This window comes from Alosa alosa, chromosome 10 (genome assembly GCF_017589495.1).
Source record: "Alosa alosa isolate M-15738 ecotype Scorff River chromosome 10, AALO_Geno_1.1, whole genome shotgun sequence".
NCBI classification, from domain to species: domain Eukaryota; kingdom Metazoa; phylum Chordata; class Actinopteri; order Clupeiformes; family Clupeidae; genus Alosa; species Alosa alosa.
In genome coordinates, this window is record NC_063198.1 from 17,163,897 (window position 1) to 17,191,554 (window position 27,658).

General features: G+C 41.0%; 1 protein-coding gene and 1 non-coding gene across 4 annotated transcripts in view; both read right to left on the minus strand.

The window, feature by feature from the left end:
- LOC125302265 (metabotropic glutamate receptor 4-like) overlaps positions 1–27,658 on the minus strand; it is a 198,764-nt gene that overhangs the window by 94,608 nt on the left and 76,498 nt on the right. The gene's annotated exons all lie outside the window — the stretch shown is intronic.
- trnav-cac lies at positions 23,053–23,137 on the minus strand. The gene has a single exon. It is a non-coding gene; the product is annotated as a tRNA-Val (tRNA).

Genomic DNA, 27,658 nt, shown 5'->3' on the forward strand with positions numbered 1-27,658 from the left:
GAAACAGCAGTCAGGAGCAATCCGACAATGAAAAGTTGGCATTTTCAAGGTGGAGATATAAGCACTGCTTCAAATTCATTGTGGTCAAAGGCAAGAACGTGCATGTAATGTGTACATTACATGTATGTCGAAGCGAAGACTTTGTCAACATCCGTTGTAAGCAACTGTAATTTAATGAAGCATCTCACACACGCATCTAAAGCTAGTGGCCAAAAAAACGATACCTCCACAACAGATGATAGCTCGCCATCCAATAGCAAAGAAGGACTCGGAGCAAAGCCCTCCAAGCAGCAAAAGCTCGATCTTTCTGCCTCACAACAAAAACCTATGACACAGGCTGATGTCAACCGTAGGTTTGTGGATGTGCAATATCTTTGAATTTCCCCTTTGGGATTATTAAATCATCTATCTATCTATCTATCTATCTATCTATCTATCTATATAATAAATATGGAAAGTTATGTAGCCTACAAACACCTGTCTGTTCTACTCATTTCAACTGGCTGCTCAAAACTGCTAAAAAAATTTTTTTTGACATATAGCAACTTTTTTTTGTAACAGTAACGCAAATAGTTACTTTCCCTGGTAACGAGTTACTCTTATCATAGAGTAATTCAGTTACTAACTCAGTTACTTTTTGGAACAAGTAGTGAGTAACTATAACTAATTACTTTTTTAAAGTAACGTTCCCAACACTGGTTGCCCGATATTTTAATCAACCTGACCGCAACTCGGACCACGAATATTAATTAGGACAAAATTATACCCGACCCGCGATCCAACCCCGCTTATTTACAAAATGTGTGCTTTTGGTTATAGCCTGCATGCAGTGCGACAGTAGGCCATTTCTGTAAAACAAACTAATTTATTTGCGAAACTTTATGCAGTAGAACTAGGCTACACGCAGTAGGCATGCAGGACATAATCTTTGTGCAGGAGAGAGAATGAGAATAAGAGCGCAAGCACGCACGCAACCACCAAGGATTAGAACACTAGGATAATATTGGAAGGCCATGGACATACATCTTTCTTTCGAAAACAGAAATGGTGAGGCAAGGTAGGCAAGAGAGATACATTGCTGGGCAAAACATCTTTTTGATGTAAGAACTGGTTTGTAATGCTGAAAAGCTTTACTAAAGCCCATCCACTGTTTAAAGTCACAAACACAACGAACTAAGGTAACTTTTATGCATGCGCGAACCTATACATACCGTTAGATATGGCTGTGTAGTCTGTGCCATAACATTTATTCCTGCAGGCTGCCTGTTTTGGCTGTCATACTTTTAAATGGCTTCGCAAGAAGTAGGCCTACATAGACCATAACTGGTACTACTGTCATCTTCTTTAAGAACTTTTCCCAATATTTCCCATAGTCTATATCGCTTTTCCTGAAGGGGTGTCTTTATTATTTTAACTCGTGTCTTCAGCTTCTTTACTGTTGACTTTACTGTATTGATGCTTTATTGAAGCGGTCTGCTCGCTTAATTTCGGGCAGACCGCGCAACACTGCTAGACGCCATGTTTAAAAACCTGCAAGCTTCAGGTAGGGTTGCGACTTTTTGGACTCGCCAACTCTGTCAAAGAGACGTGAATCATGTTTTGGCCTACAAACCTTTTAAAATATCGAAAACGGATCATTGATCAGGGAAAAAAATATCATGGATCAGGAAAAAAATATTTTCCTCGGCCCTCCCCCCAGGCCAAAAATGTTCTCCTGGGCCTTCCCCTAAGGCTTAAAAAATCCCCCCACACACACCCCCCGTCTGTGAACTTTCAACAGTAATCCATGACTATCTTTTGTTTTACTAAGGTATATGAAAATAAAGTGACACAGAGGGTTCAATTAACTGGAAACGTGTCAAACTCCACAAATTCCGTAAGAATCACTGTTATAGAACAAAAGTATCAACTGCGGGTCACCAAGTCTCTGTTCTTATTTACAACATATGCCAGGTAAAGGCCTTTCACAGATGTAAATGACAGGAGTTACTGAGTACTACAGTGACTTGGTCTGAAATTATGGTCTATTGTCAGATTAAAAGAAAATTGCACTCTTTGACTATACTGAAAAGAATGCCATGCCTAATGGCAATTATGGCAAATATATATATTTATTCCAAAGGCCCTGGGAACCTATAGGATACATGGTATCATGAACTCCAAGAAAAACCTGCAAATTTTCAGAAAAAATCTGTGATTCTTTAGCCTGGTTCAAACCAGAGTCATTCACTTTGTGAATAAAGTCTGGAGACTCACAATTGAGAAACTTTTCCAACATTAGCATGGTGACGGGCGTAGACTTTACATTAACTTTGAAATCATTGGTCCAGCTTATCCATTTACATTGATCAGGGATTCCTAATGTTACTTCCTACTTCACCTAAACTTTACAAACACAAACTTTACATTAGTCAGGAAACAGTGTACCTTTACTGTAAATTAATGTACACATTCTTCCGACTGCAATTTGTGATGTTTTCAGGCATTGCTACTACCATTTATCACAGCCACTTTGGATTTTGAATCTATAGCATCATCCCCTCTCGTCGCTAATTGGCCCATCCTTCCTGGGTCGTTAGTGAACTATGGTGTTCCAGACCAGTATCTCCCTGAAAGGAGCACATTGGGTGTGGCTAGGCTAGTCATTCTTTGCCAAGACACTAAAAGTGGTTCATGATGGTTTACTGAACACAAAATCAAGCAACTGCCATTGCCATCTCAGTCTTCTGATCTAAACTTCATTACAAAAACAGTGGGGTGAGTCAAAGAGGAGAATGCACAAGTGAGCGATTTGGAGAGATTTTGTAAAAAGGAATGGTCTCAAGTCCATCATGGATTACTGGCAAAGGGAGGCTTAACTCTTTAAATCTCAAAACTAATTTAAAGTTTTTGCCTGAACTTGCACTGTGCCTATTTACAAGGGCATTGTTCCCACCTCTTCTGGGGCCTACCAATGTTGGACCTCTATAGAAAGCTGAGAACCTCTAGTTTTCGTAGGAAACAGTCAAAATAAATGTGTGATGTACTCACAAAGAGTTACAGATGCTAGAATATAGTTTTTTCTTTCTGCCGGATTACAAGCATCTCTGAACTGACCACATTTCAGCCCTCTAGGTCACTTGATATGACTTAGAAACACAACTGAGCCCTAGCACCTGGTCTTGTGTAGTTGTGTGCAAAAGTAGATCAATATAGAATGAAAATATGAGTGCTTTAGACTATTATTTGCCAAGGTATGCTCATGCGTTTTGTAAAATGCCTATGGAAACTCCCCATAGGACTTTTTGTTTTCCAAAATGCATACTGACAATCAAATGCTTACTGCACATGAACCCCTTTGTGTAGAAGCATAATCCTGGTCTCAAATGAAAGGTAACACATTGAAGTTTCATGCTTGTATTTGGATTATACTTCAGGGGTTCTGATATGGAATGACTACACTAAATATGGAATGATTACAAAAAAGTCTCTATTTTTGCATTCACTTTGTTGGTTCAATGAGTGTGTATAAGATAGACTATACATCTGTACAACTAATATTGGATAACAACATGAAGATTCAATTTCTATGGATTCTTGTGAATATTTCAGTACCCAATATGTTGTATCTACTTATCGTGCTGCAGCTACACTGCAGCCAGAAGTCAGGGTAGCACCAAAAGCTGAGGGGGGGGGCATTTTGGATGAAATTTAATTGAGACATATTAAGATTAATCTGAGAATGTAAAGCACTATACAGATTGTACATGAAAAAAGTTGTCATTTTTGGATTCCCAAGAGTAAAAGCTTTGAAATGGTGTATAACATTACTATGCTACATAGCAATATAGTGCATACAATTGATTTAGAATGTTGGGGGGAGGTGGGGGAGGGGGTAACCAGGTCGCCAGCGGGACACTGAACATTATGTGGACAAATATTGTAGGTTTGCCAATAACTGTGGTACATTTTTTGTTAAAAAAGATTTATTTATTTAAAAGGTATTTTTGTTTGTCAGAATAAATTTGATTCCCCTCAAGGTTGGATTGTTTCTCATTGTTTCTATTGTGACACAAAGATAAATTGCCAAAAGATGATTTTTAATAATATAATTTTTTTACTCAACTGTACCAGGGGTGGCAATAAATGTAGATGGCACTAACCATTCATAAATGTGGATGGCCTAAACATTCATAATCAAACAGTCAGAGTTTTGCAGACATGCCATTCACAAGAACGTTTGTCACCTTGCTGTGTTTGGGTATAAGAATGAGTTCAAACAGCCAGAATATTTGTTAAATCTGACACACTTCATAGACAAGGCTGTCAATGGACCTCACAGTGATTAGAGGAAGACAATAATTACCCTCTGAGTGACGAACTTGAGTTTTTTTGTGTGTTAATGACAATTATGGTTAAAATACTGTATATTCTGTACAATACACTATAATCCACCGAGCAAAAAAGCAATGAATCCACAATGAATCCCATAATAACACCATACCTAGACAACAACCGCTACCATATGCCATCTACATAGCAACCTTAATTCTGCCTGCCACTATGGGTACAGAAAAAGGCACCAAATTACATACATAGTTAAAATGCAACAAGCAAACCTTCTTTCTAACAAGTGAGTATCACAACACCAATTTCACCCTGGGTAAGTAAATAGACAACTGTTAGAAACTAAACTAATGATGATGTTACACAAGTGAAGGTATAAATAGTAGCTGTTCAGCTATCTACAGCAGCAATTGATTTGTTTGAGGAAAATGCAGGGAAATATAACCCTGACAAATCAAGGCCATTTTAAGTCTGTAGCCCTGATCCAGGCTAGCGTGTAGAGTGAGGGATGGGGGGACTTTTGGCTTGGTGGTTCTCTCCGCATGGTGCTGCTTCATTATTATAGTCAAACACCCTCCCTCTCTCTCTCTCTCTCTCTCTCTCTCTCTCTCTCTCTCTTTCTTACTCTCTCTCTCTCATTTAGACTTTGCTGTCACAATTCCACAACTCCTACTGATAAAGCAGTTTCTTTAGAACTGGGATTTAAGTTTCCAGGAATAATGCATGGTTACTTATGTGGAAGTAAATATGCTTTCTATATTATACAGGCCACTCTGGAAAGCAAGGCCTGGCAATCTTTGAAAACAGACTGCAGAACCTGCAGAACAAACAGCTAAAAAAAAAACACTTCACTAAATTCATGAATGCTTGCATTGTGATAGTGGAGGGCCCGGAACTGTGTTCCCAGGTGGTAGTCCACCCCGAAGGCAAACAAACAAAGAGTATGCTTAGAAGAGGCAATTTGTCTTCAGCAAACGGATGTGAAAAACAAATCGTACATTAGGCTAAAAATATTGCAAACAGGGAGCTGATCTCATTTTGAATTTGCGTCACATAAAAGCCAATCGTTCAACTTTGTTGCTCAAGTGTACTGGACACCCAATACAATTCCACTTCCACAATGTACATCCTCATTCTGAAAGGAGACACAGACTGAGGGGAACTTCAAAGCTTTCAGCTTTCTATTACAGTGTGAGTGAAGAGAATGTGTCTTCTCTGTCTTTCAATTAGCCTAAATATGGCTGTACAACTTCACAAGTCATGAGTCAGAGGGAGCATATGCTTCCCTGACGTTTAGCTGCATATTAAAAAAACAGCTTGCCCAATTACAGTCCTCAAACAGTGGGAGGGGGGCTCCAACATGGCAATGGGGAGGGAAATAAACAATACTGTCAGACTAAATTGCCTAAATACAATTTATCTATTACTCAGCAGAAAAGGAGAAAATCCACACAGCACTGGATGTGGCAGCTGTGGATGAGCTAATAGCAAACAGTATTATGAAGACAGTCATATTGCCATAACATTGTTGACTTTTCCTCAAATTGTTATAACAGCTCCAAAGAAAAAGCACAGTTTTGTTCAGCCAGTGCAATAAAGAATGACAGATTGCCGAACATGCATCACTGTGTCATCTTTCTCCCCTTCCCCACTCCAATGGCTGTGTTGTTCACAGAGATGTGAGAAGATGAAAAGAATTTGATTCATTACTGAGCACTTGATGGAGATAAAACTTCCATATGTTGTGAACTTGTGATTAAAATACTTTCAATGGTAATGATATATCCATTAATCATTCTTGTCCTGTTAATCACTAACACAGAACTACATTGCAACACAGGCAGGAAAGGACCAAAACACAACTGCTTCTATCAGTTTAATTATGTGACTTTTCCAAGTGACTATTACTTTAAATATTTGTGAACGTTTGAAGGTTTCCTGGAACTAAATTTCTTCTACCCCTTACTGTAATTTTTACTTCAATACTAGAAACGAGAGTACAGATCTGATGCAGCTTATGTCTTTGCTTCATACCTGTTTTTTGACTACTGATGGAGCCATACATCTTCTATCACCTATGGGCATCACAGCTGAGTTCTAAGCTGAGACGGCGTCCTCACTCTTTTTTTTTATAAAAGTGGGGAGTGAACACATCCCCCAATGAGTAAGGCTTCAGGCAATGTGATAAAGGTTATCAAATAAAGGGACCTCTTAGTAAATATCTGCACGAGTTTGTAACTTGTCTGACAACTAAATTAAGGCGTAATAGTTCTGTGAATGAACTTAAACAAGGTTTATTATAAAAGGTTCATCAAGGTTTTATTTAATTTATTAAATGTGATGCCTTACGCTAAATAATACATTACTGCTGTGTAGGCTAATGTCATCATTCTGAGGCTAACAGCACAGGTAGTCGCAAAGTAGCATAGTGACGCATGCGCGACTCACATCGGCGAGTGACAACTAACAACAAAACAGGATCGTGGTTAGGTTGACTTTCACAACATTACAGGGGCACAGTGATGGCTAACCCAGGCAACAGCTAACCCTGTAATGGATCTGTGTTGGATTTGATACCAGATCCACATCTAACAGACCCAAAAGTAGCCAAAAGTAGAGTGATGTGTAAGAAGGGTGTCACTTGCACTGGAGCACTCAGAGAACTTTTAAACTTGTTTTATTGTGGTGCAGTGAGTCTCAAAGTGTGGTCCGCAAGATATCCCAAGTGGTCCGCGAGCAGACGTGGTAAAAAGGCCTATAGATGAGTTGTTTGCAATATTGAACCAACTTGTATGTAAATCTAAACAGTTCTGCAACACTGCCTATGTAAGATATGCCAATTTAAATCACATGAATCCTCTGACACAATAAGCAAAGTGCAAAGACAATAAGCAAGGTGGTTCAGTGAGTAGGCCTATTGTGTCTATTAGCTAGGTGGTCCGTGAGGTTTTTTTTAAGTCAGGGGTGGGCAAACTGCGGCAGGTATGATAAGGGATCAGATTCCAAAATAATTCAGTGGAAATGCATGGATTCCAGTTTCTACCAGTAGCAGCAACTGGAATCCATGCATTTCCACTAAATTACTTTTGGAATCTGATCCCTTATCATACCTGTTCATTCTTACTCGCTGCTCGAATTTATCGTGACTAAATTCAAGATGGCTGCAAACGCTTAAACTTCGTGGAAGATACTGTCTGTATAAATCGCCTTGTAAGTAAACTACCAGTGCTTTTTCAAAGTTCTCAATGTCTCGTTTTAAATGTCAGGGCCCTCGAAGTCTACCAATGAAGTGTGGAGATACATTGAGCCTCGTAAATGGGTGTAAAACAGTGATTTTTTTTTGCATGGCTAGCCCGATGTAAAAACACCACTATTGAAAAGCTGTTGGTAGCATCGGGCTAACTAGCCAGATTTTGGAGTGCAGGGGACAAGCCGAGATGGGCTATGAGACATACGTTCACACTCGGTATCATGTTTCAATACACTTTAAGTCAATATCACACCGGAATTCTCCTTTAACTTTTAGTTATCTCCTTTGCAGCAGATCTAACGTGAACATTATGCAATCCGTTTAATTGGGAATGCGTCTGCACTCACGAGAGGGAGCCGCAGGTTCCAGCTGGCTTGTGATTGTTGATAATTGATATCTCCTTCTTATAAGAAAGTTTTAAAAGGAAATCATGAAGGCAACAGTAGTTCCCACTATTGACCATTTAAAAACTGTGAGAGGGCCCAGCCGTAGGTACAGCACTAGCATAGCGGAGCAGGCAGAAGATCATTGAGAAATAAATGTGAATTAAAGCTTAACTGTCTTAAAGTTTACAGTGCACAATTTATACATTTGTTAAACAGCATAAAATTAGCAGTATTTTTAAGCAATTAATATTTTAAAACAAATACTTTTCATACTAAATTATAGGCTATAAAAAATGTATTTTTTTATGCGTGTGCCGTTGGGGGGCCGTTTCAGCTGCACAAATGTGCTAATATTTGAGTGCCGCAAAATAAAAGTAAACAGCACTTAGATGATGCTTAAATGATGCTCTAACTGCACAGAAATTGAATAGTTCTGAGAAGGACAATATTGATATTATGAAGTGGCTGAGACTGTGCAGTCAGGTCCCTTTGGTTGAAGTTTGTCTACTGCAATATGACTGGGACTGTGTGTTTTTACTAAAAACAGAAAAAAAGTCAATTAGCAACACCTGCTTTACCTTTGGGAAATAGGGAAGTGCTGCTCCCTACCTTGTTAAAAGCATACATGAAAAGAGGGATGAATTGCAAACCAGAGTCAAAGTTTTAAAAAAACACATGTAAGAACTCTCAGTCATAGTGACAGTGTTTTGCATCTGCTAAGTAAAGTTATCAAACACTGAGGCAATAGGTCATGTTAATGTTATGTAAATGCAATGCATTTCTTATGCTCCTGTCATGCCCTTTTACTAACTGTTACCTAAGAGCATTTTTCAGTGCCTTGAGCCAAGGCTTTATCAGACTCAGCAGTTTGGCAAGCAGGCAGGGAGCTTTAACATGCTATAACTCGGCCCTGCTGGAGTGAGTATCTGCTGAAAATTTGGGTGATGCAGTCAGCCAGTAAAGTCTGAGACTTCATGCTTTTTCTGTCTGTCAGATGAGCTAAGAGAATGGTTTTGAAACTCACCTGGACTGGAAAGAGTATTGTGAATGAATGCTGATCCAATTTAAATCCCATTAGATTACATTAAAGAATGTGTGGAAGGCAATGCCAGGCTAGAGTCTGTGCATATTTAGGTAATGACATTGATATCCTGTGCAAATGAATCATCCTGGCGCAACTCCCACCAAACACTTCATCTGGAGGTTGATCAGGCATCCAAATATGAGCAAAACTGCCAGGGAACATGCATCATACTTAATGGGGATTGATATCAAAATCCCACAGTCCTAGTCCTTGTTTTATGATCCTGCCTTCCTTCTCGATTCCATGAGAGAGAAGTGAGGAACCTTCAGTCCTCTTGTGCCTTTGTGCCAGCATTACTGATGGATCACAAGAGGCCATTGTGTATAAACTAATTGTAGACAAATACTCACAACCTCCACACCCGACATTGCACTCCAATTGTTATCAGCTGCTGTTTACCATGAGAAGAACTGAAAATTTCGCATCTGTTGCTGTCAGGCTAAGTGGAGCAGCAAATGGCTGAATGTTAAGAATAGGACAACATGGCGCAGCATAATTATTGAACAAAACAGATTGCTTCAGCTCCGGGAACAGACAGTAGTCTGAATGGTGTGACAGAGCCTTTGGCATCTGAAATGTCACATGTAATGAAGCCGTGCTAGACTGACATTTTTTTAAACCCCCGATTTGTTCAGAATAATTGGTTTGAGCAGATTGGTCCTGCAATATTGAACAATGGCCTTCCCTGACATTGCTTCCTACCATTGATGCCCAGTATGCATGTCTGTCGTATGCTCATTCAGTGCGGTTTGCATTGGGTACAATTCTGATGTCCTGCATGATCAAACTTCCTTCCTCAAGAAAAATTGTTTTACTTATACACAATGCCTCTGGCAATTGCATAATGTTTGCAATAGTTTATCACACACACACACACACACACACACACACACACACACACACAGCACAGCACAGCACAGGATGTCTTACTGTAACTAAACATGCAGAATGCTGTTGTCCCTAAGCCATAGTTAGCATGTTGCTGTATTTTAATCACTGATTCAATACATGGATACATTTTCAGCTAGCATTCATCATATGATATTCAGGACATAGCATAGCTTATTAGAGGGAGAATGCTATCCTCCATATAAACACCCTTAATAGACAAACATGAAACATTTCTGTACAATTACTAATTTTTTTGGAGTTCTAACCCTCTAAGTCGATCAGTGGCTCAACAGGTAGATCTATAGGCTAAACTCATTTTTCAGGCATCTGACCAACCGGGTTGACACTTCAGAAATCGGGGGTGTGGCATGTGAGCGTGTGAAACTAATCAAATGTGTGTGTCTCACGGCCAATGCGTGAAAGTTGGCAGCTCTGCTCTTGTCATTTTGCTGTTGATATTGATATTCTGTGTAGCTGTTCTCCACACCACAACAGTGAAAAATAAAAAAGATTTTTTCCCACAAAAATGCCTTAGGCAAAAGATTATTGTAAAAACATCTGGGGTTTTATTCACCAAATATCATGCTCTGCATGACGGCGGGTAGTGACAGCAGCAGCGTTGTCTCTATTACCAGGCCCCTGCATCAGCCCAGTGTTTAATACCACACCATCACTGGTCCCTCCGGCCATCTCGGTCCTCCAAACTGCCTCTCCCGAGTCCCCGACACATCCTCACGTCCCTCCGACATCACACGGCAGGTCGCTGTGTTTTCCCCGATTCCATTGCTGAGGTCTTGCAGCACGACGTTGGCACGTGTCTACTTAGATCCTGCAGCAGAGTGTGGCCGCCACGGCACCCTCTCTCATGTTAAGACGGCAACTAATCTCTCATGGGGGTGACGACAATATGGTGCTCCGCTAATGTTTGATTGTTTGGAGGACTACTGAAAGTCATGAAAATCCCACCCCACCCGAGCCCACCACACTCCCCGCCATTTATTTTCAAAAGGCTTTCACTCTTGGGTTTTTTCCTCAGCCATGAGAGCCCACATTAAAGTGGAGAGTGGATAGTGAGAGGCTTCAGTGGGAGCCTGGTCGAGCTGGCAGTGGTGCGCTAAGAAGAGACAAGGACGAGCCCGGCCAAAACAGCTGCAGTTTTGGCAGCTGCAACCTGCACTCTTCTCTGTCCGACAGGTGAAACTCATCACCTGCTCAAAGTGCTGGTGCCTCTCAAAGGAGACTATCTGCTCTTCTTCTCCTGAGCCGAAAAAAAACCCCCTGCACCTTATTCCATACAGCCAGAAATATTAGCAGAACAAAGGCAGTGGGATCCTTCAAGAGCTCCTCGGCCACTAAAATAACATGCTTAGTCATTAGTTTCCATTAATCTGTATGCAGTGACTAAACCAGACCGTTAGTGTAGCATAGTCAACACTATATTTTTGCAGCCTCTCACTTTCTATAAAAGGCATCATGTGCTGCATATGGCTGGATGTGGTTTGTGTGAAAGTGACACCGGAAGCTCAGGGCGGGAAGCTGACAAAATCACACTTCCATTTTCTCTTTCTGAAACTGCATGGTGGCATATCAACACTGAAATATGTTGTACGCAAGGGCAAGATGGAACCTCTTGTGGTAATGACAGACATGTCAGTGTACCCTGTCATCATGGCCAATGCCAGAGTAGCACACTGAAAGAGCTTTGATGGCGATTGAGACCTGATTATGGGCCACTATGCAGCACAATGCTGGAGGGGTGTAAGGGTATAAGTGTTTGGGGAAATAAATGCTCAGACTAATATGGATATTGACTTTTAAATGCATGTGCAAGGCAGAAAGCACTCTATGTGATTCAAATCTTAGGGAAGAAAATAACATTTGTGTGTTTGGCTCAAGCAGTAAAGAAAATCGGCTATAGTAACTTGCTAACTAATACACTGTGCATTCGGGGCTCAAACCTTCCTCATTGTCACAAGGAGAACCTCAGGACAATTGTGTTTTACACAAAAATTATGCGGCAGATTTGCAGCAAACTTGTGGGTGATTTGTGGGAAACAAATGAGTTCACCAGAAAATATCGCCAGAAGTTTGCCAATGTTGGCCGCTAGAGGCAAACTTCCAGCAACGTTCTGGCAACAATAAGAAGTTTGCCACTAGTGGCAAATGTGTTCGCCAGTGATTTGCCATCACACTTAGCCAATAATGGCAAACTTCCAGTGAACTTCTGGTGACAAACCTAATTTGCATAATGACATTGCTGCAAATTTGCTGCAACATTACCAAAAGTTAACTGCCAGAAACCTAAGTCAACTGTTTGCCAGAAACCTAATTTGCATGTGCAAATATGACCTTGCTGCAAATTTGCGGCAACTTCGCCAGAAACCTGAAATTTCTGTAACTTAAGTTAAGTGCAAATATACGGTATAAGGATATAATAGTTATATAACTAGATGTACCGCATAGCGGTACAAAATATGACCGCCGCTCAGTCCTGTACATCCGTTCCGCGAAAATAAATCACACTTCAATTTGTCTCCATATTTTACTCCATCCCCACTCTTGAAACTTTTTTTGTATGCTTGTTTGGCATGCCTGAGTGTGTGTGTGCGGCTGCACAGAAAGTAGCCTACTGGTGCTGAAAAGGTGAATAGATTGTAGAATAGGCAAAGAAGATGTAGCATTGTTATAAAACCTTTAAAATCTCTAAACAATCACAAGTAGGGCAGTTCATCACAGTTCATCCATTGCAACTGGATTGATGAAAGGTCACTTACACCTGTAGGCTACATTGTATTTGGGAAAAGCAAAAGGTATCAGCATAATGTTATTTATTTTTTTAAAAAAATTTTTTTAATGTATTTTTAAACAAAAACATCTCTGTCAGTTCCATGTCGTTTTCAACAGCTATCAAAAACAAAGGTCATTTTGGATGGATGGATTTTTGTGAATGTTTCTTCTTCTACATAAGATTTTAGTCATCTTTAGTTCATGTAATACTTTTATTGTCAATGCACAAATTAAGTAACAGTAGTCTGAAACGTTATTGTTAATGCACAAATTAAGTAACAGTAGCCTAGTCTGAAAAACGAAATGCTGTTTTTACATCTAACCAGTGGTAAAATAACTGACATGTCCAAATGGGCCTTGATGAAATGCGCCGCTAGACTGTTCATACACATTTTATCGGGCCAAAGTTGAAGAGCTTTTGTCCGTTATTGTTAGTGCAAATATAGGCTGATTCATGTTCCCTTGCATTGTTTAACTGAGGTCCATGGCTAGTCTGGCTTTCATCAGACCAAGCTCAATCTTTTAAGAAATCAAAAAATAAATAGCTGGGCAGATCAGGCTGGGTTCACCCAGCCCTAGTCCATAGGCACCCGATTTTGTTTTAATTTTCCGATTGAGATATACACGCTCTGGCTATTCTAAATGCAAAAATGCATCAGGGAGTTATGACAAAACGGTAACTAACAAACTATATCCTAATAGAAAGCTGTTAGCTTCCCTAAGCTACAGGTAGGATTATAAGGTAGGCCTATTTACAACATAAATTGTCAATAGGCTATGCTGCGACACAAATAAAAATCTCCTTTGGAAACCTTACAGTATCAAGCGGGACTTAAACTGTCATATCGCGGGCTAAAAGTTGTAATAACATTCACGCAGCTCCATGAGTCAAGGAAAGCGAATGAAGTAGCCACTTCTAAATGGGACCCACTACACAGTAGCTTAAGGTGTTTTGCTAAAGCAGCCATAATGAAATGAAGGTGTCATTGTTTGGATACTTCACACACGCGTGGTTTTAATTTCACAGACTACAACTACCAAGCTGTAATCAAAGCACATCGATTCCCCTCGCGACACCCTGCACGACTTAAAACAAAATAAACAGGCGTCTCAGTCTCACGCATGTATAGGCAAAACTGTATCAGACCGATTGTAACGTTGGTAAATCTTCCATTGCACAGAATGATTTTGTAGCACGTGCAATAAATGACAGTCGAAGATACAAACAGTGCTGCTATACATTTGCTTGGTATAACCGCATTTATAGTTTTCTACAAATGCAATCAATCAAATGCCTCCATCACTCAACCAACGCTAACGGTAACATTACCTAGGTCCTTATTGATATTACAAGATTAACGCATTGCCTGCAGTAAAACCAAGCATGTCCGATAAACATCCTCAGATTTACTTTGGCTTCAAGAAGAAATGGGAATTACACTTCATGTGAACATCGTCCTATCCTTATTAGATGTTAAGCTGCGGTAAATTACAGTCCTTGTAGGAAGCATCCATTGTTTTTTCCAACCCACTTTTAACTTCCAACAAAATTACGCCTCACTGCAACGATCGCCATCTAGTGGACAAACGACTACTTCTCGCCAATACTGAAAATGCAGCCATGATGATGATGATGAATATTTATTTTGGCTTTCTTTTAATCCTACTGAATTTGTAATTACATTATCGGGCCGTTCTAATACCGATAGTATGTGGATGCCTGTGTGTGCATGTGTATATGTGTGCACCGCCATTTACAGGCCAATGAGTGTACAGTCACTAAATGTACACATAACCTAATTTTTTAGACCCCCATGGATGAAATTCTACTAAACTTGGCATACCCCCAGAAAATGCCAGGTCAATCATACACATAAAATTTGGTGCAGTTCTGAACATCTTAACTGAAGATAGGGGCGATTAAAGCAGAATAATATTGCATTTTCATTTTTTACCGGGGGTGGGGGTGCAAATCACAAATGAGTGATTATGAGCCAGGTTGATGTGGGCCCTTGAGACCAACATACCATAAAAGATTCTTCATCCTCAGTGCCACGGTTCAGGTAGTTATTTAGGAAAAACTGTTTTTTTTTTTTGCGGTTCAGTCCAATAGCAAATGTATAGCAGCACTGTTTGTATCTTTCGACTGTCATTTATTGCACGTGCTACAAAATCATTCTGTGCAATGGAAGATTTACCAACGTTACACCGGTCTGATACAGTTTTGCCTATACATGCGTGAGACTGAGACGCCTGTTTATTTTGTTTTAAGTGCGTGCAGGGTGTGCGTGCTTTGATTACAGCTTGGTAGTTGTAGTCTGTGAAATTAAAAACCACGTGTGTGTGAAGGATCCAAACAATGACACCTTCATTTCATTATGGCTGCTTTAGCAAAACACCTTAAGCTACTGTGTAGTGGGTACCATTTAGAAGTGGCTACTTCATTCGCGCTTTCCTTGACTCATGGAGCTGCGTGAATGTTATTACAACTTTTCGCCACGATATGACAGTTTAAGTCCGCTTGATCCTGTAAGGTTTCCAAAGGAGATTTTATTTGTGTCGCCAGCATAGCCTATTGACAATTTATGTTGTAAATAGGCCTACCTTATAATCCTACCTGTAGCTTAGGGAAGCTAACAGCTTTCTATTAGGATCTAGTTTGTTAGTTACCGTTTTGTCATAACTCCCTGATGCATTTTTGCATTTAGAATAGCCAGAGCGTGTATATCTCAATCGGAAAATTAAACAAAATCGGGTGCCTATGGACTAGGCTGGGTGAACCCAGCCTGATCTGCCCGCTATTTATTTTTTGATTTCTTAAAAGATTGAGCTTGGTCTGATGAAAGCCAGACTAGCCATGGACCTCAGTTAAACAATGCAAGGGAACATGAATCAGCCTATATTTGCACTAACAATAACGGACAAAGTTTCTTCAACTTTGGCCCGATAAAATGTGTATGAACAGTCTAGCGGCGCATTTCATCAAGGCCCATTTGGACATGTCAGTTATTTGCACCACTGGTTAGATGTAAAACAGCATTTCGTTTCAGACTAGGCTACTGTTACTTAATTTGTGCATTAACAATAACGTTTCAGACTACTGTTACTTAATTTGTGCATTGACAATAAAGTATTACATGAACTAAAGATGACTAAAATCTTATGTAGAAGAAGAAACATTCACAAAAAATCCATCCATCCAAAAATGACCTTTGTTTTTGATAGCTGTTGAAAACGACATGGAACTGACAGAGATGTTTTTGTTTAAAAATACATTAAAAAAAAAAAAAAAAAAATAAATAACATTATGCTGATACCTTTTGCTTTTCCCAAATACAATGTAGCCTACAGGTGTAAGTGACCTTTCATCAATCCAGTTGCAATGGATGAACTGTGATTAACTGCCCTACTTGTGATTGTTTAGAGATTTTAAAGGTTTTATAACAATGCTACATCTTCTTTGGCTATTCTACAATCTATTCACCTTTTTCAGCACCAGTAGGCTACTTTCTGTGCAGCCGCACACACACACTCAGGCATGCCAAACAAGCATACACAAAAGTTTCAAGAGTGGGGGATGGAGTAAAATATGGAGACAAATTGAAGTGTGATTTATTTTCGCGGAACAGCTGGACAGGACTGAGCGGCGGTCATATTTTGTACCGCTATGCGGTACATCTAGTTATATAATCCTTATTATATTTGACCTACATTCTAATATTTTCCCTGTTCAATTTTAAATATTATTATGTTTTTTTGTATTTATGTGTCGCTTTGGACAAAGGCGTCTGCTAAATCCATAACCATAACCATAACCATATTGATATATAATATGTAATATGTTTTGTCTGAAATTGGTTGTTGTATTGCGTGGGCAGCGATCTGAAATAGCAGCACGTATAATTTGCCTAGCTTCAGTTTAATTCTGTTTGCAAACCAGCCTTGACACTTCTATTGCAACATCTCCAGATGACCAATCAACGGTTGGTGTGAAAATGAGAATGGTCTTAGGGTGTCAGGGGTAGAATGTGTCTGGTGGTGAATGCATAGCATCGGGTATGATGAAACAAGACACTTAACGAATGTGCACTCATTTTCTCTTTCTCCGGCTTATTTTTGCTCTCACTATCTCACTCTCACTCTTCCTCCTCCTTTACCCTTTTTTTTAAGTCTTTCTGTCTCACCCCTCACACCCAATTGCTATATCTCACTCACTCATTGAGTCACTGGTTAGGTTTAATCTCATGCATTATCTCAGACCTTTCCCATCCCCAATGGCATCCACTGAAATGTGCTCCTTGACAAGAGATCCTGCTTTTTTCCCCCCGCTGTCTTTTCGCTGTCTTTTTGCTCCATCACACTTGCACTCAAAGAGGGAAACTAAGACACTGAAACCTTTTAGTTTTTTTGGCTGCACTCCTCTACCCCATTCCCCCATTACCTTAGAGGAGGGAGTGACCTGAAATCTTCTAATTTTGTGTTATTAATCCCTTGAAGTGTTCATAAATGTTGCACTTGAATGAAGCCCTGGAACTGATTAAACAAGTTTGAAACGGTGCCTCAAACTCACATGATTAATTCATATACAGAAATCACAGTGTGTAAGTCATTTATAATACATTATAATGTATTCATTGTGAACAGTGCTGTGATTTTCTTTCCCGACATAAATGAGACCCTGTCTAAGAAGTTTGAGAGAGACTGGAAATGCGGCAGGCATACCGCCAAGGATTTCACCGCATCCTCATCACTCACTGCTGACCTTTAAAACTTCCAACATGCAGTGGCTCAGTAGGCAACGGCCAGTAATGTTTGTCTCATATTGAGAAAGCGAGCGAGGCCCTCCGTCCGGCGTGTAAATCATGCATGCCAGTCGCTAACGGTGCTCTACCTGCCGCTTCCTGAGCGGCGTCTGTCTCATGTGGTCCGTGCTGTTCTCAGCTCAGTTGGCAGCTGATGTTACCTTGGCACATCTGAGGCCAGTGCACACAGGAACCAGGAGGCCTCTCAGCTGGTGCCAGCTTACTGTCGTGCTTTCAAAAAGTAATGGTGGGATAAAGAATGAAAACAGGATTACTTTGAAAAATACGTCAACGTTAATGAGCTGCGACTGGTGTTCAATGGCGTTCTAGACTCAATAAATTAATGTAGCTTCAGGCAAATTAATGCACTTACAGGCCACCTCTGTGTGTGAGGTCGGTTTAGTCTGCAGGAGTAAGTGTAAAAGCCTTTCTTGCAAAGAGGTAGAAACTTCTATGCAAATGACTAAACTTTGCAAAGATCAGCACTTAAGACTGTTTAAAAAATATTCACAGCCATATGTGCTACGCCAGTGCTCGCCAGTGCTTTAGCAGATCCATTTGTTCTAGTGATTAGCCTTGCCGACCTCTGTCACAGTAACCCATAATTAAGGATGAGAAGCCGACCTCGGTATCTCTGCGGTGACTGGAAAAGTTCCAGGGCTATATTAGGCGAGCCACAGTCAAGTTTGCCGTCTGCCGGACGGCCAGACGCTCCACGCGGAAGCAGTCCTTTCCAATCAGGCCATTGTTCAGGCCTGTGATTACTGAGAGCAAAGGAGCTTGAAGCTGGCAAAAGCCCAGGCTGCTTCCCTATTGATTTGTTGGCCACACACTTCCAAGGTATCTAACCCAGGGCCTCTGTAGGGTGCTCTAGTCTAGATGCACTGTGATTTGAACAACTGTCTGTACTGCGAAAATGACTTCAGACACTGTGTCTGCGAAGCAAAGGCCCATCCAGAGATGCTTTATGACAACAGAGCCACCACTCACCATCTGTGGTGTTGCCTTAACAGGATTTCCTGTTCTTTGGGTGTTGATTGCACACGTTGGTATTGGCTTTGGGGGCATCAGGGCAATGCTGTGGGCCAACAACATGTTGGATAGAGTCTAAATGCCTGCAATCTCACAGCCTCCAAAATAAAATGAGCAGTGTGCTGATGTCAGCATAAGATGTGGCAAATGTAAATTAATGATGCCCTGGTGGACTAGAGAGGGAGAGTGGGGAGAGGGATGGGAGCTTGCTAATGGGATGACTCTCATACATTTCTGCAGTCTGACTTTGATTCTTCATTATCCTTGTTTTGCAATTCATGTCATGATGGCAAATAGCAGCTGCTGACCCTTTTGTGCTGTCACCTACCTCTATCCATTATCATTTAGAGTTCTAGAGAATGGGCTTTGTGTGGTGAGATACATCTATTGAAGCTGATAGAGAAATATAACAAGGCAACAGATAATCGGCTGCTAGAGTGAAATAATAATTTAGGATGCAATCATGCAGGAATTATCTCCTCTGCTTACAAGTCCCAAATAGGGAAAAGCAGATGGAAAATATCTTTAAGGGCAGTGTCATATCAAGAAGCAAACGATGAATAATTATATGATAAATGTGTGCACTGAAATAATTACATATTTTGCTACAGTGGCCATGCTACTTACTGCTATAAACTTGTAAATATAATTTATCATGTTAATGGTTTTTCTTTGGTGGGTTGTCTTAAGAAACCGATTTGGTGATAATTATGTTTGGCTGAGCATGTTGTTGCATGTATTAAAAACCAGAGGATTATGAGCAAATCCTGAACAGAGGCAATGACCAGGAACGTGAACTGCTATGCTGCCCTCTTGTGAATGAGCAGAATGCATAGCACAGTCAGATTTAATTTAAAAACCTCAACATTATCACTCCGTGGAGACCACAGTAGAGGCTCTCTGGCTTTGGATTTCCATATGGTATGGCCTTCACTACAAAACTCAAGGATATTACAAAACAATAAAGCTGTCAGTTTATGGCGAGCACTATGTTCCTAAGCAACCTCGTGCTAACAATTCCTCTTCCATGGCAGACATCTGTCTGTACTAAAGAAGTCGTACACTCCAGTACAGCTTATGTGCTGAGGGGTGGATGACAGTGTTCCAATCCAAATCTGACTATACTTCACTGCATATTTTACCTCTGTTCACTTCAGCATGTCAAAATCATCTGACATATACATTTTACAGCATTCATCTTGAATCTGCAGTATAGCTAACAGCGGCGAAAATATCTGGTTGATAGATTAAGTGTTGATTAAAATAGTCAAGGGGCACACATTTGTCTTCTTGAGAGAGCCCCCCTGGTTCCACCACTAACTCTTGATGTATTTCACTGTTTAAGACAGTATTGATTTTGGCCTTGCAGTGCAATGTATAAAGAAACTGCATTTTTTGAAGGGGCCCGATGACACTAAGATTGAAAAATGCTGATTTCATCTATTGCTGATTTCATCAATTTCCAGGAATTTTTGAGTATTCTGTATTTGAACATGCAACCACAATTGTTCTAAATGTTCTTATCTTACCTGTCAAACGGATTGGAGTCAAATGGAAAAATAGCAATCAAATTCTATGTTGTGTCAAATGATCTCACATCAATTTAGTGTGTAGTTTGCGGGGTTGTCACGAAGCTACATTTTCTCGAGGTCAGCCAAGCGCAAGGGAAATAACGGAAGAACATTAGCAATTATTCAGTGACGCTTTGTAAATTATTTATGATGGTGATGGACATTTATTATTAAAAGTGTTTTTACACAACTCTGTGACCCACAACTCTGTGGGTAAGGTATTAGCAGGGGAGACTGCCACCTGCTTAATTATGCTCATTAGTGGTGGGCAAAGGATAAGGCTCCGGTGCACCGGGCTCTCTGTCCATCATCGGCCATTAAGCCAGTGTCAGAGGACGCAGTGACATTACCGATGAACAAAAAAAAAGAGTAAAACCTAGAGGTCTCTCCTTTGAAAGTTCAGAGTTCACACATAATTAATATCTCCAATTAACATACACTTGTAAATGCGTAAGTACTTCACATCCCTGCAATATTAATACAGTGTGACTATTTCTCAGTAGCAGCAGCAGCAGCATTTCAGCTCACAGGGAGTCTGCAGCAGCAGGCATCAGTTCATCTGTAGGCTCGGAGTGGAAGCCACAGAGCAAGGGAGAGAAAAGGGATGCACTCAGCTTCTTTTTTGTGCGTGCTGAAAACCACTTTAGGTGGTATGCTTGGAGGTATGCTTGGAAATGTGCATTTAAATGGTTTTCACATTCTAAAGATGCATGTGAAGCGACGCAGACATAGCCATTCCCCCTCAGTATTCTGAGAGGGCACTGGGGATACCTGTTAAGTAGTTTGGATGCAATTGTCAATATCTACATTATGTAAACAAGGCTTTGCCATTGGCAATCAATCTGGCAATGGTCTTGGGTGGCACAGCAGGCTTAGATCATAGCGGTACCCCTGCAGTTCAGCATTTAGAGAGTGCTTAGGCCTCTGGTCATGGTCATTTTCATCCCTGCTGCCATTAGACACACATGCCTACTCTGAGCGCCCACTCACTCCAGATCCCTCAGCAGGTCCCTACACATGTCAAAGGGAACATGGGAATTTCAGCATGAAGCAAATCTGTATGCTCTGTCAACCTCAAGGTCCTGTTAAGTGTCCATTTAAAAAAAAAATCATTTGACACAAATGTGTTGGCAGTTTCAGTACTATTCTGGAAAATGCAGTACGATTTACAAGAGTAAGATATAACACTATGATATATAAAACATATATACATATAAAAAGATGTACTTTTCAAGTAATGCACTAGTTTACTCCTTACTTTTGCACCACATACAATAGCGGAAAAAACATTTATATTTGGTTGACAGTGACCAACATAATTTTAGATGGGGTTAGTTGATTTGTACAATGTACATTTTGCATAAATGTATTATATTACAAACTGTACTTTAGGTCAGTTTAGAGTTTGAACATAAAACAGTTAACATGTAGGATGCAACAAGTGCATACATGCACATTTTAAATGTAAGAACAACTTCAATATCTACACATTACAAATTGCAGAAAAGGCCACATCCTCCACACCTACAGTAAAACCACACAGAATCAAAACAAGATGAAGCTGAGGGGTAAGAAAAGATGCCATCGCTGTCTCGGATGCACCCCTCAATGACCACAGTATCGGGAAGCTGTCACTTGCTTCAGAGGCTTTGGGAGCACAGCCCCTCCACATACCCACTGGTCTCTGTCTCTATGATGGGCTCAGATGACTGTTTAGTGATGTTTAGACCTTGGCTGTGATGTTACATGGGAATATATCCTATAGCTCACTGTATGTCTTTAATGGCCCCCACAATGAACTAGATAGTTCTGAGTACACGTTTTGTCCTTCAGCTAAATACGAAGACATGTTTCTTTTCAGTTTGTAAAGCTTTGATTTGGTGGTGCTGTATTGAAGATATTCTGTGCACATGTTGAATGTGTCTTCAAAGAGACACATTCAAGTTCACATTCCTTTGTTTTGATTCTCATTTTTGAGAGAAAAAGACAGAGAAAATTCCTGCTGTTAGCACCAGTTCTTTCAGAGGCATTTAGTGAAGAGCACATTAACAATAAAAAAGCACATGTCGTATTTGTTCAGCTATCCCATACCTTTGTATCAGCTCTGAACATATTTTTTTCCCTCACGCAACAGGTATGTATATATGGAAAAAAACCCATCCCTTTGCTCAAAGATATATCTGCCTTGGTTGGAATAAATTCTCTTTGCTGTGAATGATTAAACTATGAAGGTTCCCAGAAGGCGGAAGAGATAAGGCCATTTCATGTAGCCATGAGAAAAAACCTGGCTGAAAGGAAAGCAGACATGGTGTGCCAAAGCCAGAGGGGTGGAAGCGATCGAAAAAGCCAATCGGTAAAATGAGAAAGTCCAATCTGAGTTCACCAGACTTTTCACAGCAAGAGTGGACATTTTATTGGCACAGTGCGGGCAGTTTTCTCAGACCTGACAAGTCAGCCACAGTTCAACAGCAGGCAAGTGGAATAATTAGAAATTAGTGGAATATTGAAATAATTGGATATCCACCATCTTCTGTAAGAGCCTTCTAATAATTTACATGTTCTAATAATGTTCTCTGTTGGTTTTGACATTTCTCTAATCCACTCTTACAAGTATATATATATATATATATATATATGTATATATACTCTTTTGATCCCGTGAGGGAAATTTGGTCTATGCATCTATCCCAATCCGTGAATTAGTGAAACACACACAGCACACAGTGAGGTGAAGCACACACTAATCCCGGCGCAGTGAGCTGCCTGCATCAACAGCGGCACTCGGGGAGCACATTATATATGAGGGGTTAGGTGCCTTGCTCAAGGGCACTTCAGCCGTGTCTACTGGTCAGGGTTCGAACCGGCAACCCTCCAGTTGCAGGTCCGAAGTGCTAACCAGTAGGCCACGGCTGCCCCAAGAATTTGTTTCCACCCAGTTCCGGGGACCTGGGGAAACTGGGGACCTTTCGCGTGTGAGGCGAACGTGATAACCACTACACTATGGAAACTATGGAATATCATTATACAATGATATAATCGTTAACCTATCCATCACTACAAGCATAGTGACATACAGCATACCATAAAATATGTACTCTAGACTGGCATGTACTAAATGTAAAAAAAAATGTCTGAACACCTCTGTGAGAACATTTATGTAAAAATGGCAAAGCCTGCATATCTACTGGATCAGTGATGACAATGATGTGTCATCCCTCTATGCCAGGAATTTTCATATATATATTTCATATATACAAACATATGTATTAATTGACATAAATGGTATTGGATTCATATACACCCTTAACTAAACTAAACTCTGAAATGTAACAGTCTGGTATTCACTGGTCCACTGTGGTCACTTCCACTGACTGAGTCGGCCTGAGAACACAGGAACTTGGTGAGCGAGGTCAGCAGTGTTTTCGTCAGCAGCAGCAGCAGCAGCATGGAGCTGCACCACTGCAGCAGCTCACAGACCTCTCTCCTCCCAAAGCCACAGCAGCTCCAGTTGCCTGAGAAACTAGTGAGGACCTGCTGGCTGGAGGCTGATGATACCCGTGAGCCCCAGCTAATCCTTAGGCCCTGGCATTGCTCCCAGCCGTATGGTCATCAGTCAGGTTCAGACTCAACTGCAGTCATTTGCCATGCTTATTCTCCCTGTCTCCTCAGTGCACTAATAATCCCATTGAAGGTACTTTGCTGTCGATAAACAACAGATGAGGATGCTATCTCCACAGACGGCAACGTCTGATTGATCAGACTAAAGCAATACATTGTGGCCATACACTCATTCTGTCTGATCACTGAGTTGTCTTGAAGTGTTTCATAGAGTTATAAATAAATAGAGTTTGAAATAAATGGAATTATACACCTTATGCTGTGTTGTTTATTATTGATTCACTGCAGTTGGAAGGCAGAGGTCTGCCTGCTGCCCCCACCCTGTTGTTCTTTCTCTCTCCACCTGCAGAACCAACCGCTGTCTCTCCTCTCTCTGTAGTTCTCTGTTGTTTATTCTAGTGAGAAGCACAAGAAATCCATGCGCAAAACTCAAAATATGGTTGCAGTGGTTGCTGTGTGTCAGACACACACACAGGCTTAGCTTTCCTTATCATTTCCTAACTAAAGACACACACACACACATCACAAACCAGCTTCGTTACCACATGGATACATTTTAAAGTCGCATGAGTTTTATATTTGCACAAGGTAGGCCTGAATGATATTGTGCTGAGAGTTGCTTTAAATCCCACTGTTATAGAGAAATAAGATAGATAGAGTAGATGTGCATGGTGGATGTTATTAAAATACTCTGAATGGCATATGTTATAGGTAGGCTATAATTCCGTTGCTGGACCTTACAAACATGATAAAGTATATGCTGACAAGCATGGCTCAAACCACAACCTGTCAGCCGAGAGCGAGGAATGGCCTGTTACACCTTTCCGAATTATGCATTTACATTCATGGGAGGGTCTTCGGAAAAGTGGGAATTTTGTGTGGTGCAGCATTCCTCCGCTTTTACCCTTCTGTTTGATCAAACCTTGTTACCATGCATATCTGCTTTCTGATTGCTAAACTGTTGTTTCCTTTCCGGTTGGTTGACAGGTCCATGATTTCACCCAACTGCGTTATCATGCAAATCCACCAGACCTGTTGATTACGGGATTAGGGATTAGCCGCAGATTTAGTACATTCTACATGAAATCAAAAGAGCGCAAGTGCTTTCAGCAGACCGGCCAGGTTGCTGTGTGCCCTACGCTCTCCAAGGTATGTACATCTGCCCCTCTGAACTAAGCATCATGATGTATGAGGACTGACAATCGAGTATTCCTAGTTAGCAGAAATGTTGTCAGCTCTGCCTTCACTGCCGTCACTTATAAAAATTATTAAACATGCAGCTTGAAATCGACAGAACAGCATGGCTATGAAGAGAACCCCGCCCTGAAAATAACACTTCCTTGTTAACAAGTCTGTCATGTCTGAGTCATACTCTCCAAATATAAAGTGATTAATGAATATAATTTGCAACATGAAAACCTCTGGTTCAAAAACCATCCGGCTGACATGCCTAGCCTACTCTCCAAATCATTCCGCTTTTAGAACTCTTAGATCACAAAAGCTTTTTAAAACATCTATTACAGGTGTTGATGTTGTTGTGCTTCAATAAAACGTGCTTCTGAAATAAAAACACTATTCCAGCACTCACCCATTTTTCTTATGACATACTGTAGTAGTCCAGTGGACAGAAAGGTGAACCCGGAAATGTTGAGTACACCAAAGTTTTATGATGGAAATATATAGTATGGGTTCCCAGCATGCAGAAACTGCCGGATGCTAATTTGCATATGTTGGGAAATTTGTGTAATTGAGCTAATTAGCATAAATTAGCATAATAGCCTATATTGATCATATTATAAGAGCTGCTTGGCCAAAATGGACAATGTTAGTATGTTTTTAGGGGTTACTGGACATTTGCAAGATTTAAAATCACTATTTAAACTTGGTTTGGTCACGTTTTTACTCTCATTAAGCTGATTTTGCTGAGTTTTTGGGGGTGATTTAGACGGATTTTTGGAGGATAAAAATGTTCAGTGTTTAGGAATAATTTGGATCCTCAAGTTATTTCTGAATTCCACAATCATTTTGGAAAAAGCTATTCACTGGCCCTCTGCTGTGACTCACAATTGAGTAACAAAGGGAAGAACTAGTCTCTACTACTCCTCACTGTCCTCATCCGTTGTCCTGTCGCCATCTTCTCCAGACTCTTCATCCCTGTCCTTCTGCTGTTTTTGCTGTGTAAATATATTGCCACATGTAACATCACTGCCTTTGAGAAACAATAATTAGTACAGGCCAGGCCTGCAGCTGCACTTTCCAGATACATGGTTACACAGTTTTAACCCAGCTTTGCAGTTACAGCTGATAACATCTAACAAATCAGGAGGAGCAACAGGACTTGAATCGAGGGTGGGCAAGTTCCTCTCCTTTCTTCATACCTGTCTTCTAACTCCCTCCAAACGCGGTTATATCCACAGCCGGTGGATCAGGACGGTCTGCTGCTTTCCAAAGCACCACCTGTAGATGGGAACGTTTTCCATGGAGGAGCAAGTTGCATTCTGTAGGAGACAGTGTCTTCAGTGCTGGAGGAGCCGGGAGTGGGAGACCTCACCGCCAGGGATGAATTACTGCACAGGCCTACCGGGCCCGGCCCAGGGGCCCAAGGGGTCAGGGGGCCCTGAAGCCCAAGCCTTTGCATAAAATCATTGCCTCAATATCAACACATTAGGATGTAGGCTATGAATCTGATTGAATTTAGTACTGGCCATCCCCAAAATGCACCAGAATACAGGAAATCACATCAAACAAATGAAAACATTTCTGAGGAAGGACCTCCAAACCCCCCTTCCACATATGCGACAATTCAAAGTCAAAGTCAGCTTTATTGTCAATTTCTTCACATGTTCCAGACATACAAAGAGATCGAAATTACGTTTCTCACTATCCCACGGTGAAGACAAGACATATTTTACCAATTTTAAGTCCACAGACAAACATAACATTCAAGTAAACAAAAAAGTAAGTAAATAAGTAAATAAGAGGGCACATATAATAATGAAAAAATAAGAGCAGCAAAATTTTGTTGAAATTGTGCATAGACAGTCAATAAAAAACTAGTGCAAAAGTCAGGCCAATAAGAGGCTTGGGTAGTTCTGTTTGACCTGAGTAATGAAGAAAGTGGCATAGTGGTGCAAGTTATGTAAGAGCAGCAGAAGTGTTGTGTTTTCAGGACAACAACACCAAGTTGTAAAGTGTACAAGTGTGCAAGTGGAGTAGTGCAGGCGGCCATTGTGGGTCCAATGTCCAGGATGTTATGTAGCTGAGGGTGGAGGGGGGAGGAGGGAGAGAGTTCAGCATCCTTACAGCTTGGTGTATGAAGCTGTTGGTGAGTCTGGAAGTCTGGGAGCGAGGCTTCTGTACCTCTTCCCAGAGGGCAGTAGATCAAACAGATTGTGAGCTGGGTGACTTGCATCACTCACAATTTTGGTCGCCTTCTAAGGGTGAGGTGGGTGGTGTAAATGTCCTTCAGGGAGGGGAGGAAGCACCAATGATCCTTCCAGCTGTGTTCACTATGCGCTGCAGGGCTTTCCTGTTGTATTCAGTGCAGCTTCGCCCCCACACAGCGATACAGCTGGAGAGGATGCTCTCAATGGTGCCTCGGTAGAATGTGGTCATGATGGCTGGTGGAGCACTTGCTCGCCTGAGTTTCCCGCAGGAAGTACAGGCGCTGAGCTCTCTTCGCCAGTGATGCAGTGTTGGTGGTCCAGGAGAGGTCTTCGCTGATGTGCACCCCCCAGGAATTTGGTGCTGCTCGCTCTTCCACCACAGCAACCGCCGATGGTCAGTGGCAGGTGTTGGGTGTGACCTCTCCGAAGTCAACAACAATCTCTTTGGTCTTGCTGACGCTCAATTAATGGGGGGCCCTTAATACATCTGGGCCCAGGGGCCCGAAAGTTCATAATCCGTCCATC